Here is a 16,117-nt window from a genome sequence, read left to right on the forward strand (position 1 = left end):
AAAAACCTCTCCAAAAAAAAAAAAAAAGAAAAGGAAAAAAAAGAAGACTGAGAAAATAACCAAGAAAAATGAGGCCAATATACAAGAAATACTAGATACAATCAAGTATACAATATCCAGATAAATGATATCCCAGAAGAGGAAGAAAATAATAAGGCCATTGATAATATAATCAATGAAATCCTGGAAGAAAATTTTCCAAACCTAGAGAGGTATTCAAATATCCAGACCCAAAAGATACAAAGGATTACAAATAGAATCAACCCAAGAAAATCTTCTCCAAGGCACATCATAGTCAGATTGGCCAAAACCACAGACAGACCAAAACCAAAGAGACAAGATACTAATTTGGGGGGACTAGCAGTTGGCATAATGGCTATGGCGCTGGATTCCCATGTAGTAGACCATGGTTTGAGTCCTGGATCTGGCAGCCTAAACTCACTCCAGGCACGTGTACGTGCCCAAGATCCCAAGAGAAGAATGAAGGAGAAGGGATTGCCACAGTTGACTACATGGGAGTCCAGGGACATGGCCATTACGCTAAGCGTGGCCATCCCACCCCCCAGGGGTGATTTCTCACTCTCTCTCTCTCTCTGTGTCTGGCCAGCACACATGCCCTATAGCAAAAAGCTTTCCAAAAAAAGAAAAAAAAAAAGATACTAATTTTGGCAAGAGAGAAACATCATGTTACTTACAAAGGTTATCCCATCAGGTTAACATCAGACCCCTCATCAGAAACAATACAGGCAAAGAAAGAATGGGGAAATATAATCAAAGTATTAAATGAAAAACAATTTCACCAGGAATATTATACCCAGCAAGATTATCCTTCATATGAGAAAAACAGATAAAAACATTTTTGGATAAACAAAACCTGAAAGAATTTACCAACTCCAGACCAGCCCTTCATGTGATTTTCAATGGAGTGCTATAGCAGGAAAATTAAAAAGTCAGATGCAGACAGATACAAGAGAACAGAAAACAACCAAGAAAAGGGCTCACTTAATGATAGGAACATGTCCCGAAATATTGACAATAATGTTGAACAATAATGGATTAAATCCTCCAATCAAGAGATACTGATTGGCTGAATGGATTAAAAAAAACAAAACCCTCTCTGTTCCCTACAAGAACCATACCTTATGGATAAAGACATACAAAAACTAAAAGTGAAGAGCTGGAAAAAGATATTCCATGCAAACAGAAATTTAAAAAAGGACTGGAGTGGTGATACTAATTTCAGACAAAATAGGCTTTAAGACAAAAACTATAAGAAGAGACAAAAAAGGACATTATATAGTAGTAAATGGGATAATTCATCAAGAAGACATAGCACTTATAAATATCTATACATCCAACTAAGGCGCACCTAAATACATGGAGGAAAGACCATTAGAGCTAAAAAAAAAGAAAAAAGAAAAAAGAAAAATGTTGCAGTACTATAATTGTGGGGGATCTCAATGCCCCATTATCTCCTATAGACAGACCTAGACAAAAAGTAAGCAGAGAGATACAGGACCTAAATGATACTATAAATCAAATGGACTTGACAGACATCTGTAGAACTTTCCACTCTAAGACCACAAAATGGATATTTTTCTCACCCCTGCATGAAACCTTTTCAAAGATTAACAATATGATAGGACAAAAATCAAGCCTTTACAGATTCAAAGGCACAAAAACTATACCAGCATCTTCTCTGACCGTAATAGAATTAAACTTGATATTAATTTCAGAAAAAGTCCTCAAAAATAAACAAACACATGGAAACTAAACAACCTATTTCTTAATGACTTCTCACCTACCAAAGAAATTAAGTCTGAGATAAAAATTTTATGGAAGCAAACGATAATGAGTACACAAGTTTCCATAATCTATGGGACACCCAAAAAGCAGTCATAAGAGGGAAATTCATAGCAGTTAGTGCGAGTAAGAAAAGGATGGAAAGGTGACAAAAAGACAAAATCATGCCTCAGGGAATTGGAACAACAACAAAAAGTCCCAAAAAATGCCAGGAGAAAAGAAATACAGAAATAAATGAAATAGCAAATAAATGAACTATATAGACAATAATTGAAAGCAAAAGCTGGTTCTTTGAAAAGATTAGAAATAATGACATACCATTAGCTAGACTGATAGAGAAGAAAGAAAGAAACCATATAAATCAAATACATAATGAAACAGTCAATATTACAACAGACACAATAGAAATACAAAACATCATTAGAGGATACTATGAGTGAATATATAACTACAAACATGAGAACATGGAGGAGATGGAAAAATTCCTGGATGCATATATCTACCAAAATTAAATCAAGAGGACATAGAAAGTCTGAATAGATTCATAACAAGTCATGAGATTGAATCAATAATAAATAACCTACCAACAAAGAAAAGCCCAGGTCCTGATGGCTTCACTTCTGAATTGTACAAAATTTTTAAAGAAGAGTTAACCCCCATTCTACTCAAATTATTTCTAAAGCTCCAAAACGTTGTAAACCTCCCAGATTCATCTTGTGAAACCTCCATCATCCTCATTCTGAAAACAAAAAAAGACATGATAAAAAAGTAAAAATACAGACCAATATCTCTGATGAATACAAATGCAAAAATTCTCAACAAGATACTTGCAAATAGTATCCAACAACATATAAAAAAGATTAGTCATCAAAACCAGATAGACTTTATTTCAGTGATGCAAGGGTGGATCAACATACATAAGACCATAAACATAATACACCATATTAACAGATTGATCCTCTCAATCAATGCAGAGAAAGCATTTGAAAAATACAACATCCTTTCATGATTAAGACTCTCAGCAAGACTGGTATACAAGGGTCATTTTAGAACACAATAAAAGTCATATATGATAAAAAAAAAGATAGCTACCATTATAATGAATGAGGGAAAGCTAAAAATTTTTCCACTAAAAACTAGTACTAGACAAGGCTGTTCATTCTCTTGACTCCTTTTCAATATAGGCCTGGAATTCTTAGCCAATGCAATGAGGAAAGGGAATAATATAAAAGCCATTAATATAGGCAAAGAAGTGTTGAAAATATCTTTATTTGCAGATGACATGATGGTATACATAGAAGACACAAAGGTTTCTATGAAAAAACTTCTCAAAGTAATAAATGAATACAGTAAAATGGCAGGATAAAAAATAAATATCCAAAAATCTATAGCATTTCTATATACAAACAACAATTGGATGAGGTAGAACTGAAGAAAGGAATCCCTTTTACCATAGCCACAAAATGTATAAGATACCTAGGGATAAAAGTAACTAAGGAAGTCAAAAACCTTTACAAAGAAAACTATGAAAATCTTTAAAAAGATATTGAAAATAACACAAGGAAGTGGAAGGATATCCCATGTTCTTGGATTGGGAGAATTAATATTATTAATAATGGCAATTCTTCTCATATTAATCTACATAGTTAATGCAATTACAATCAAATTACCAGAGACATTCTTCACAGAATTAGAAAAGACAATCATAGAATTTGTCTGGAATCATAAAAGACCTCGTATTTCCAAAGCAATTCTGCAGAAGAAGAATGGAGTGGGTGGCATATCACTCCCTGACCCCAAAATATACTATAAAGCTGTGATAATTAAAACAGCATGGTATTGGCACAAATACAGACAGGTGGACCAATGAAATAGAACGGAGATCCCAGAAACAAATCCCAAAACATACAGCCAACTAATTTTTGACAAAGGATACCAGTCAATCCAGCGGGGAAAGGGAAACCTCTTTAGCAAATGATGCTGTAAAAACTGCTTATCCACCTGCAGAAAGATGAAACTGGATCCCAACCTTTCACCATTAACAAAAATCAACTCAAAGTAGAACAAAGATCTAAACTTAAGACCGCAAACTATAAAAGTACTGGTGGAAAACACTGAGGAAGCTCTGGGAGACACTGGGGGAGGCAAATCACAGGCAATAATCCCCAAAATAGACAAGTGGGATTATATTAGATTGAGAAATTCTGCACAGCAAAGGACATAGTAATTAGTGTCAATTTAGAACCCTCTGAATGGGAGAATATTTTTGTAAACTATGTCTCTGATAAGAGACTGATAACCAGAATACACAGGGAACTCAAGCAACTTACCTGGAAGAAAAAGATTAATCCATTTAAAAGATGGAAAAATGAGTTGAATAAACAATTCCCTAAGGAAGAGAACAACCAAAAAGCATATGAAAAAATGCTCAACATCCCTCATCATAAGGGAGATGCAGATTAAAACCACAATGAGATACCACCTAGCCCCTGTAAGAATAACAAAGATTAAAAATACAAAAAATGATAAGTGTTAGTGGGGTTGTGGTGAAAAAGGAACTCTCCTACACTGTTGGTGGGAATGTAAATTGGTCCAGCCACTGTGGAAAACAATATGGAGGTTCTTCAAAGACCTAAAAATAGGACTACCATATGATCCAGTAATCCCACTCCTGGGTATCTACCCAAAGGACAGGAAAATGCTCAGTCAGAAAAGTGCTTGTACATCAATGTTTATTTCAGCATTATTCACAATTGCTAAGACATGGAACCAACCCAGATGTCCACAAACAGATGAATGGATGGAAAAAGTATGGCAAATATGCTCTATGGAATACTATTCGGCCATGAAAAAAACCCTGGCATTTGATAGAAAGTGGTAGAATATGAAAGATTTATTGCTGAGTGAAGCAAGCCAGGCTATGAAAGAAAGATATTGTATTTCTCCACTTAATACACACTGACTGTCCACACTCTATGGTACAGATTGAAAGATTGGAGGACATAAAGGCAGTGAAAATAGTTACGAATGTTGGAGACAGTGTGGGAGGAGGTTGGAAGAAGGGAAGAGTATAGGGAAGAAAATCAGGGAAAAAAATAGACAAGGCATTTGTGGGACACAGAAATGGTTTATCACCTGTTGATGATAACGTATATGGTATTCTCAACTGAACTGGTCTGAGATGTATTTCATGTTGGGTAAATTCTCTTTACAAGCCAAATGACGTAGAGTGATTGAATGTTTAGAAACTAAGAAGAATAATAAAGATAACATTTTAATAATGCACACTTAATTGACGAAAAATTAAAAGCTATTTGCTGATGATGTATATAGTAATGTCTTTGTCTTGATGGATATGCATGGTAATTGTGCTGGAAAAAGAAATGTTATACATTGTAAAGATATATATGATATAAAAAATCATTAAATTAAATTTAAAAAGAAAAGAAAAATCCTTTTACAATCCAACCAACCTCCAGGCTAAAGGGTTGTAGTTTCCCCTTGGCATGTTTACTTATCAAACAGCAAAACATCAATGTAGACTGGCTGGTCACCTTCATATTAGACAAATATTCAGGGACCCTATAGAGTAAGTCCCAGGACTAACTTAAGTTAGGCCTTAGAATGGGAAAAGGGGGCTAAGGAACTTCTGTCCAAGGACCTGGCAGGAAAGGAGTTAAAACACAAAGTAAGTCTGGTTAAGGCTAGAGCTCCTGGCTGTCTTCCCCCTTCCTGCCTTTTGGCACTCTCTGTTTTCTCTTACAGCTGGGCAGTCAAACATCTACTGGTTGGGATGATCCCCTTGGCTGCATTCTCCAGAATTGTAACAGGTTTAACACCCAACCTTTCTGCCTGGTTGCAATGTAAATTAGATGACCATGAGATTTAGCAAAAAGTTAAAGCTTAAACTATAACTCGATTCTCCAACTGGAGCTTTTCTGTCACTAACAAGTCAAATTCTTTGTCGGTCCTAGAAACTGGGCCCTGTCCTCCTGGCCATACTCACCCACCCTTCTAAGGAGCCACTCACAAACAGCCCCAGAAACTCCTCAGCAGAAATTATACGGCCTCCCAGTTTTGGAACAGGAAATGGGGAAGTTCTCGGCATCCACTTTGGTATAGCCTGCCTTTGCAACCCCAGAACCTATACAGCCTTATTCTAGTCCCAAGAGCCCATTGCCTAAACTCTGCCCCTTTCAGGAGATAAACAAGCAAATAGGACCCATTTGAGTTAGGTTCTCTTCTCAGTACAGTATCTCACAGATCAGAGCAGATCTAGAAAAATGCTTAGATAACTCAAAGTTATCTAAGAGTGCTAATAAACTGGCAATTTACTGTAACCTTTGATTTCACTTTAAGAGCACCCCAGTTACTCAGGGTAATCCTGAAGGCTGGGAATTTAAGTACCACCTGAGGACAGGATCTGGGAAATCCAGATCAGACTCTCTGCCTTGAGAACACAAGATATTTCCAATGTGAGAAGTCTGGGCACTGGAAGAAACCATGCCCACGACTGGCATCCTCATGTCCCGCACTGGGACCTTGTCCCCAATTTGGAGGAATTGGCCACTGGAGACAGGAATAGCCCAAGCTCCAAAGAGAGCCTGGAACTCCTTAGTCCATGATAACCTTTGAAATTGAGAATTGATGGGTTCTCAGATCTCAGAAGCTCCCTTTGGACATCTGGAAATGTCACCTGACAAGCCTCAGGTAATCCTTAAAATGACGAATAAGAGAGTGTACTTTAAGATACTTTTTGTCTAAATCAGAAGTTAAGGTTATTTCCAAAAGTAGAGAAAAGCAGGGCTAAAACTTAAAGAAAGTGTTTCTCATATTAAAAGACAAGTTCTTGTCCTAATCAGCTTCAAAGGATCATGCGGGGATCAGAAGCAGCCTTGGATGACATCCCTCAGGTTGCCTCTACTGTCTAGTGGTTAGAGCCACCAAAGGATCCTCCAACCACCACTTCACAGAACCCTTGCTTTTCCTGTCATAATTTCCTTGTTACTGAAGCAAAAGAAATCTAGCAAATAGAATCCATGCATAGTTTTTCTATAATATGCATTTTCCATAAACTTCTTGAAAAATCTTCATAAACCTAAATGTAAAACCTAAAACTATAAATCTTCTAGAAAAAGATATAGAAGAAAATCTTTGTGAGCTTGAGTTAGGTAGAGTTTTTAAAATATGACCTATAAAGGGGAAAAAAATTAATGAACCATACTTCATCAAAATTAAAAACTGTTCTGTATAAGACACAGCCTTAGGGTAATAAACCAATAAGCCACAGAATGGGGAAAAAATATTTGCAAAACATATATCTGATTAAAGACTTGCATCTAGAATATATATAAGTAACTCTCCAGGTCTAGCCACTGGCTTGGTGGTTAAAGCAACTGGATCCCACATAGCAAACTGTCCAGTTAAAGTCCAGAACCCAGCAGCTTGAGAAACACACCAGGTGCATGTACATGTGTGCCCAAAAATCTCAAAGGGAGGGAGAAATGGAGGAGAAGGAATTGCAGCATGACTATTTCCCATGGTGGTGGTGGTGGGGGGGGGTGTGTGCTTTCTCTCTCTTTCTCTTTCTCTCTTGCTGTCTTTCTCTTCAGTGAATGCACATGCCCTCTGACAAAAAATAAAAATAAAAAACAAGCAGATCCAGGAGACCAGATGGTGGCACACCAGTAAAACATGATGCTCTGTGAGGCTGACCCACATGAAAAGGTTGCTTCTGAAGACTTCCCTGAATATGCCAGGCACATGGATGCCTGTGATCTGAACTGGCGGAGGCTGAGGGTGGATGATGGCATCAGGACCCTGTCAAGGTTGCTATATTCCCATCTCTGCCTTTCTCTTCCATCACTCTCATTCACAGAATAGAAAGAGGGACTTTCTTTTTTAAAAATAAATATCTGTCTGAAACACTTTTTTTTAAAGAGTCCAATAAAAAAAATAGCAAAATGTTTTGAAAAACACTTTACCAAAGAAGATATATGGGTAGTTTATAAGCAATTAAAAGATGCTCAACATCATTAAGTCATTAGGAAAATGCAAAGTAAAACTGAGATGAGGTACAATAGGTGACAAAATTGAACTGCAGTGCTGGAGACTGTGTAACCAACCAAGGGTTTGGATCCTCTGGTCACCTTGGGAACATTCTGTATGCATGCCCAGGATCCTAATAGGCTAGAGTGCTGAGTAGGGGGGTCATAGTGAGGTGAGAACCTGTCAAGGAGGTCTATCTCTCTGTTTCTGTCTGTCTCCGTCTCTCTCTCTCTCTCTGCCCCCATATGTGTGTGCAAACATGCACATACTTTCTATCATGAATTTAAAATAAATAAGCTTTAAAAAGACTGCAATGATGTAGTATTAAAAATATAATGAGAGACCAGCAAATAGTATAACAGTTACATCACTGGACTCCCATGTAGTCGATAGCAGTTTGAGTTCCAGACCCTGCGCCTTGAAATTCACACTAGCACATGTGTTTGTATGCCCAAAATCCTGAGAGGAGAAGGGAGAAGAAGGGATTAAGCCATGGCCTTCCCCCACTAGGGGGTGATTTCTCACTTTCTGTCTCTCCGTCTCTCTGGTGAGCACACATGCCCTATAGCAAAAACCTCTCAAAAAAATGTTATGTTTCAAAAAACAAACTATATTGTGTTGGTAAGAATGTAGAATAACCAAAATTATTATACATTGCTGATAGAAATGCAAAATGGTATAGCCATAATGGATCAAACAAGGTGAGGCCTTTAGAGGCTGGCTTCTTTCACTTAGCATAAAGTGTTTGTGATTCACCTATCAGTAGTTAGTTCCTTTTTTGTTGTTGTTGAGTAGTATTCTAGTTTATGGATGTCCACAGTGTGTTTATTCATTCACTTATTGAAGGATATTTGAGTTGTTTTCAGTTTAAAACAATTGTGACTAAATAAATGTTATAAATGTTATAAATATTCCCATGTAAGGTTTTATGTAAATATAAGTTTTGATTTCCTGAGAGTAATTACTAGTAACTGGGATTGCTGAATAATATGGTCATATATGTTTAACTTTAAAGAAACTACTGAACTGTTTTCCATAGTGGCTATTGAAAAACAGTAAAACTATAGGGACAGAAATAAAGACCAATGGGGGCCAGCAGTTGGCATAATGGCTATGTCGCTAGACTCCCATGTAGTCAGCCTCAGTTTGAGTCCCAGACCCAGTGGCTTAAACATGCCAAGTACATGTGCATGTGAGCCCAAGATCCCGAGAGGAGAATGGAGGAGAAGGGATTGCAGCATGGCCATCCCCTCTAGGGTGGGGTGATTTCTCATCTTCTGTCTGTCTGTCTTTCTGGCAAGTGCACGCACCCTATAGCAAAAATCTCTCCAGAAAAAAAAGAAAGAAAGAAAAAAGAAAAGGAAAGGAAAGGAAAGGAAAGGAAAGGAAAGGAAAGGAAAGGAAAGGAAAGGAAAGGAAAGGAAAGGAAAGACCAATGGTTGCCAGAAGCTAGGGTGAGGAAAAGGGTTAGCCACAAAAGCTAGAAGAGAATTATTTACATGATATAATTATTCTATAGTTTGACTATAGTAGCAGTTACATCATTTTATAGATTTGTAAAAACTCATATTACTATACAATAAAAAGAGTGAGTTTCATTGTATGCAATTATTGTGTCATCGGAAAAGTCATGATGCATTTTTGCATAGAAAAATAGAAAAATGCATCATGACTTTTCTGATGACCCAATATTAACTCAATAAAACTGACTGAAACCCATTCAAGTAAAAGAAATTAAGATAAACCCTAGGACATCTTATACCATAGATCTGGAATAGCAGATGGCATCTGATTGCCTTCAGAATAAATATTTAATTTCCTTAGTGGGATGTATGGCTTTTAACCATCTAGTCACTGCCTATTTATTAGGGACAGGAATTAAGTCCATTTGGGTTTCACTCAACAATGACTATGTAAACTTGGATATATTCATTAATTTTAAAGTTTGTTGTCAGCCTTTCCCATCTAGTCCCATTGACTTCTCAAGTTATGATCTTCTTGCTTTAATATCTAAACATGTCTTCTCACCAACCATAGTCAAATGGCTCACTGACAGATCCCTTAGCAGTATCCCAGAATCACCCCGCACCTAAAGCTAGTCTAATCAGCTAAGAGAAAAGACCTTTTTTTCCCAGCCTGGCCTCAGAGGACTGAACCAGACATAAACATAGGTATATACATACAAGTACGTGTTTCCATAGTATGTGCTTTAACATTTCTGTGAAGCTCTTTAAAGATGACCTAAGTGCTTTAAAAAAAAAATCCATTTATAAAATACCTTGACATCTCTATTGCTAGAGAATTCAGTAAGAGTGATTAACAGCATCAAAACTGGGAACAGCAGGGAGCCTGGATATAGCACTCTCAAGCTCTCATGCGGCAGTTTTTTGAAAATTGGATCCACCAAATGTTAGTCACAGTGTAGATAGAAGGAACTTTACTATCATATCCATGTTTGGACTCTGAATTCTAATATCATACTCAGCAGTTTGAGTATATCATTCTGTTTCTAGAAAAGTAGGCTTTTCATCCCCATTTTTACCAGAGGAAATTTTTTTTTTTTGGAAAGGTTTCTTTGCTACAGGGCATGTGCGCTCACCAGAAAGACAGAGACAGACAGAGAGACAGAAAGCAAGAAATCACACACACACACCCCAGCGGGGATGGCCATCCCGTAATCCCTTCTCCTCCATTCTCCTCTCAGCATCTTGGGTACACACACATGCTCGCCCGGCATGAGTTTAAACCACCGGGTCCAGGACTTGAACAATGGTTGACTATATAGGGAGTCCAGTGACATAGTCGTTATGCCAACTGCTGGTCCCACCAAAGGAAAATTTTTAGAATAAAAGAAACAATGACTAGGCGGGTTCTGAAGAAAATAATTTTAAATACATGTTCAAAGTATTTCTTGCAGGTATTGAAAATAACGAAGCTTGCTCAAAATGAAGTAAAGATAAGCTTATCAGAGACATAAGCAGTCCATGACATCTATTTCAAATACTTAGGAGTCTTTCTAAATTATTTCTAATTTCAGATTTGTCCAAGTTCTGTGCTAGAATTAGACCTTCTGATTAAGATAACTATCACTACACGTTTTTAAAAATTAAAAATGCTGTTTCTCTTTTTAACAACTTTGTTGATGCATAATTGATATAAAGAAAGCTGCACATATTTAATATACAATATGATGATTTTGAACATATGCATATACCAAAACCATCACCACAATCAAGATAATAACTATATATAACCTCGAAAAGTTTTCCCATGCCCCTTTATGAATAATAAAAGTATAAGAACAGTTATACTTTTATTTTTGTAAGAACACTTAATTTTAACTCCACAACTTAGAATTGTTAACCAAGGCACTGTTATACATCAGATCTCTAGAACTTATTCATCTAACATAACTGAAACCTTATACACCTTGAACCTGTTTTTCCTCATCCCACTAGCTCCCGACAACCATCATGAGTTTGATCACTTTGGATACCTCATATAAGCTGAATCATGCAGTATTTGTCCTATGACCAGCTTATTTCACTTAGCATAACATCCTCCAGGTTCATCCATGTTGTAGAATCTGTCAAGATTTCCTTCTTTGTTAAGGTTGAATAAAATTCCATTATTATGTACCATTATATATCACATTTCCTTTATCCATTTATCTATTGATGGACATTTAGGCTATCTCTAAATCTTGGCTATCATGAATTAAGGAGTACATATGTCTCTTAGAGATCCTGATTTCATTTCTTTTGGATTTACAGCTGATCCTTGAACAATTTCAAGATTTAGAGGTGCCAACCCTCCACGCAGTTGAAAATCCATGTATAACTTTTGACTTCTCCAAAACTTCTCCAATAACCTACTACTTGCCAACAGCCAAAAAAACACATATTTTCTATGTAACGTGTATTATATACTGTATTCTTACAATAAAGCTAAAGAAATATTATTAAGAAAACCATGGGCCAGCATATGGCCTGCTGGTTATGTGAGCTGGATCCTACATCGCAGATCCTGCATGGTCCAAGTCCCAGACCCAGCAGCTTAAAAAACACACCAAGTGTGTTGTGTGTGCCCAAAATCCCAAAAGAGGGGAGAAATTGAGGATGAGGGATTGCAATATTACCATTCTCCATGTAGGGTGCTTTCTCACTTTTCCCCTCTTTCTCCCTGTCACTCTCCAGCAAGTTCATGTACCCACTGGCAAATTTTTCTGAAAAAGAAAAAGAAAATATTTTATGTTTACAGTATTTATAGAAAAAAGAATCTGCATAAGTGAACGTGTGCATTTCAGATGGTGTTGTTCAAGTTCTGTATATCCAGAACTCAGATTGCTAGATCATATGGTAGTTTTGTTTTTAATTTTTTAATTTTGAATTTCTTTTAATTCCTTAGTGGTTGCACCATTTTACTTTCTCACCAGTGGTTTATAATTATTTAAACTTTTCTATATCTTGTGTACACTTATCTTTTGCTCTTTTTTTATCATGGTCATCATAACAGGTATGAAGTAATATTTTATTGTAATTATACTTTGCTTTTCCCTAATTATTACTTATGTTGAGCACCTCTTTGTATTCCTCTTAGCCATTTGTATGTCTTAGTTAAAGAAATCTCTATTCCAATCTCTTCCCCATTTTTAATAGTTTGGTTTTCTGAGGTTTTGTTTGTTTTTGTTTTTAGAGACAGATTTTTGCTATAGGGCACCTGTGCTTGTCAGAGAGACAGAGAGACAGAGACAAAGGAGAAATAACCCTCCTTCCTCCAGGGTGGATGGACACACCACAATCTCTTTTCTTCTATTCTCCTTTTGGGATTTTGGGCATGCACACACACATGCCCAGCATGAGTTTTAAGCTGCCGGGTCTGGGACTTGAACTATAGTTAACTACATGGGAATCCAGAAACATAACCATTACACCATCTGCTGGTCCCTGGGTTTTTTGTTTTCATTTTTGCTTTGTTTTGCTATTGAATTGCAGGAATTTCTTATATATTTTGGATATTAACCCCTATCAGATAAATGGACTTGCAAATATTTCTCTCATTCAGTAGGTTGCCTTTTTACTCTGTTGATTGTGCCCTTTGTTGTGCTTCTGCTTTTTAGTTTAATATGGTCCCACTGCTCTATTTTTGTTTTTTGTTACTTGTGCTTTTGATGTCATAGCCAAAAAATCATTGCCAAGACCAATGTCAAGAATCTTTTCCCCTCTGTTTGCTTCTACTTTTACAATGAACCAATCTATTCCATTGAGCAATTGAGTTTTGTGTTCTTAAAACCCTCTTTCCTTGGATCCTAAGACTTTACTTTCTCCTCATTTTTTAATTTATTTGTTTCCTCCACGAGTGTGAGAGAGAAAGATGGTGAGAGAACCCCTAATGAAGTCTTAATGCTACAATACACCCCAGTCTTGCCACCATACATGGGCAAGTATATGCCCAGCATACTCAGGGAGGTCTCCAGACTTGAACCAGGAACCTTGCCATGGGAGACAGCCTTGCAGAGTGTCACATTTTACCATCGTATGCCATCTAGACCTTATCCTGATTATTTTACTGCATATATATATTTTTAAAAACTTTTCAGTTCAGCTTCTAGTGATTCTTAACTGAGTTTAGGGTATACTCTTCCTCATCTTGGTGGAAATTAGCTGTAATTAGTGACATTATATCAGTGTGTCACATACAAAAAAAGTAAGGAGACATAAAAACAGACTGGATAGCTCCACTCTGCACTTAACCTTCAAAAAAATACCATCTACTCTTCTTGTTTTAACTAATCCCTGATTTCCAAACATGTGACTCTACTCCAGACTTATTTTCTGATGCCCAGTGTTATCTAGTACTCTGGCTATCTGTAGAGATCCCCAAAACTCAAAGCATTCAAATGTAAACTAATTCTTTCTCTCCCTCCATTTCCCCAACATACTCTCTTTTGTATATTCCATATTTCATATTTTAGCAATATTTTTTCGACATCAAGTCCTGTCCATTCTATCTCCTAGTTCTCTCCTGAATCTGCCTCTTTCTCTTCATTCTAAATGATTTTGCTTTAGGTCAGGCTAGTTCAGCCTTTGTGTGGGTTCTGTCCATAGCTCCTAGTTGTTTTACCTACATCCAGCCTCATATACACACAACTCCACCATTTCTTTCCAGTGCATCCCACACATCCTTGTCAAATGTATTTCTGAAGTGTAAACTTGATAATATCTCTTCCCTAGATAAAATTCTCTAGAAGTTTACCATTGCCTACAAGACAAAAGCCAAATTCCTTAGCAGGAAGTATGAGAGAACTACAAAACGTTGGTGGAAAAATTGAAGTATGAGTTTATTTTAATACTAAAAAATTGGAATCTATGCATTTTTTATAATATGCATTTTTTCCAAGAATTTTTTTGTAGCCTTCTTATAAAAATGACTCTCAAAACCATACAGTTTCTGGACCAACACAACTAGAACTTGGCTCTTAACCTCTTGCCACCTCTCATTGCCTATTCAACCTTCAAAACTTCCTCTCAGATGTTGTTTTACTCCATTGTCTGTCACTTAAGATGGAATACAAGAAATTGGGTAATTCATAAATAATCAAAGTTTATTCAGTTCACAGGGTTTTTTTGTTGTTGTTGTTTGTTTTTTGGGTTTTTTTGGAGAGATTTTCACTGTAGGGCACGTGCGCTCGCCAGACAGACAGAGAGAGACATAGAGACAGAAAGCGAGAAATCACCCCCCAGGGGGGATGGTCACGCTGCAATCCCTTCTCCTCCATTCTCCTCTCAGGATCTTGGGCACGCACGCACACGCGCCCGGCGTGAGTTTTAAGCCACCGGGTCCAGGACGCGAACCGTGGTTGACTATGTGGGAGTCCAACGACATAGCCATTATGCTAACTGCTGGTTCCCTTCAGTTCACAGTTTTGAAGTTCCAAGTGCAAGAGGCCACATTTGGCAAGAGTCTTCTTACTGGTGAAGACTCTGCTGAGTCCTAAGGCAGCACAAGGCATCACATGCACCAAGAGCAAGAGTTTGTGTCTGCATTTGTGTCTTTGTTCTAGTCTCACTCTCTCTCCTTATACTCCAGTCTCACTCTCTGTCCTTATAAATTTACCAATAATCAATCATAGGGTCCCACTCTGATGACTTCATCTATCCTCAATCACCTCCAAAAGGCTCTTCCTCTTAATCCTATAGTTGCATTAAGTTTCTACCATCTTTTTTTTTTCATTTTTTGGGTTTTTATCATAGGGCATGGACACTTACCAGAGAGAGACAGACAGAGGAAAAGTGAGTAATCATTCTTTGGGAGAACGGGGGTGGTGGCCATGCCACAATTGCTTCTCCTCCATTCTCCTCCCATGGGATTTTGGTCATACACATTCATTTGCCCAGCATGATTTTCAAGCCATTAGGTCAGGGACTCAAACTGTGTTCAACCATGTGGGAGTCCAGCACTTTAACCACCACACCACCTGCTGGCCCTCAGTTTCCACCATCTTAATATCATCAGGATCAACTTTCAAAACATAAATTTTGGGGGAACACATTCAAGCCATAGCAGATGTCTTCTAAGAAACTCTCCCAAGAATTCCCTTTCCCTAAAACTAAGTTAGGTCCTCCTTCCTCTATATCATATACCTAGTATTCTTATCATCACTGAACTAAATTATAATTATTTATGTGTACATGTTACTCATCTAAGTAGATGAGCTTTATGAGGAAACAGATCATCTATTGTTCCTTTCTATACACTTAGCATTTGTTCTTAATCACCAAATGATGAATGGATAAATGGCTAAAGTAGAAAAATAAATTAATTAATGAACAAGTGATGGTTGTTTATTTTTCTAAACATTTCAACAAGATTTCCTAATAGCCTCAAATTAAAAAGTTCCTGCTAGTCATGATCATTTCAGCAATCAAAACTGCTATGTTGGCATCTATTTTGACAATAACTATAAAAGAAAAATAAAACCTTGTTACATATCTACTGCTCTGAGAAATAACCTTGAGAACACACCATGAAATTTCCCCATCAAAAAAATCTCAGTGATGAGGTCTCCTTCATAGTAATAAAATTCTTATAGACACCATGACCATTTACTTAGGAAAAGAATGAGTGTGTAACCTCAAGTGTTAAAAGTCTAAAGCAGAAGGAGTCAATATAGCCAAGAAGAAATCCCTGACACATTCAAAAAGACTAAAACCTTTATCACCCTGGAATATTACAGACCTAATTCAAGATGCATAATTTTTGACAT

General features: G+C 37.0%; 1 pseudogene; it reads left to right on the top strand.

The window, feature by feature from the left end:
- Positions 1 to 8,538: 8,538 nt before the first annotated feature.
- LOC102486827 (DET1 homolog) overlaps positions 8,539 to 16,117 on the top strand; it is a 20,972-nt pseudogene continuing 13,393 nt past the window's right edge.

The sequence above is a fragment of the Tupaia chinensis genome, unplaced genomic scaffold (assembly GCF_000334495.1).
Source record: "Tupaia chinensis unplaced genomic scaffold, TupChi_1.0 Scaffold000184_1, whole genome shotgun sequence".
Lineage (NCBI taxonomy): Eukaryota > Metazoa > Chordata > Mammalia > Scandentia > Tupaiidae > Tupaia > Tupaia belangeri.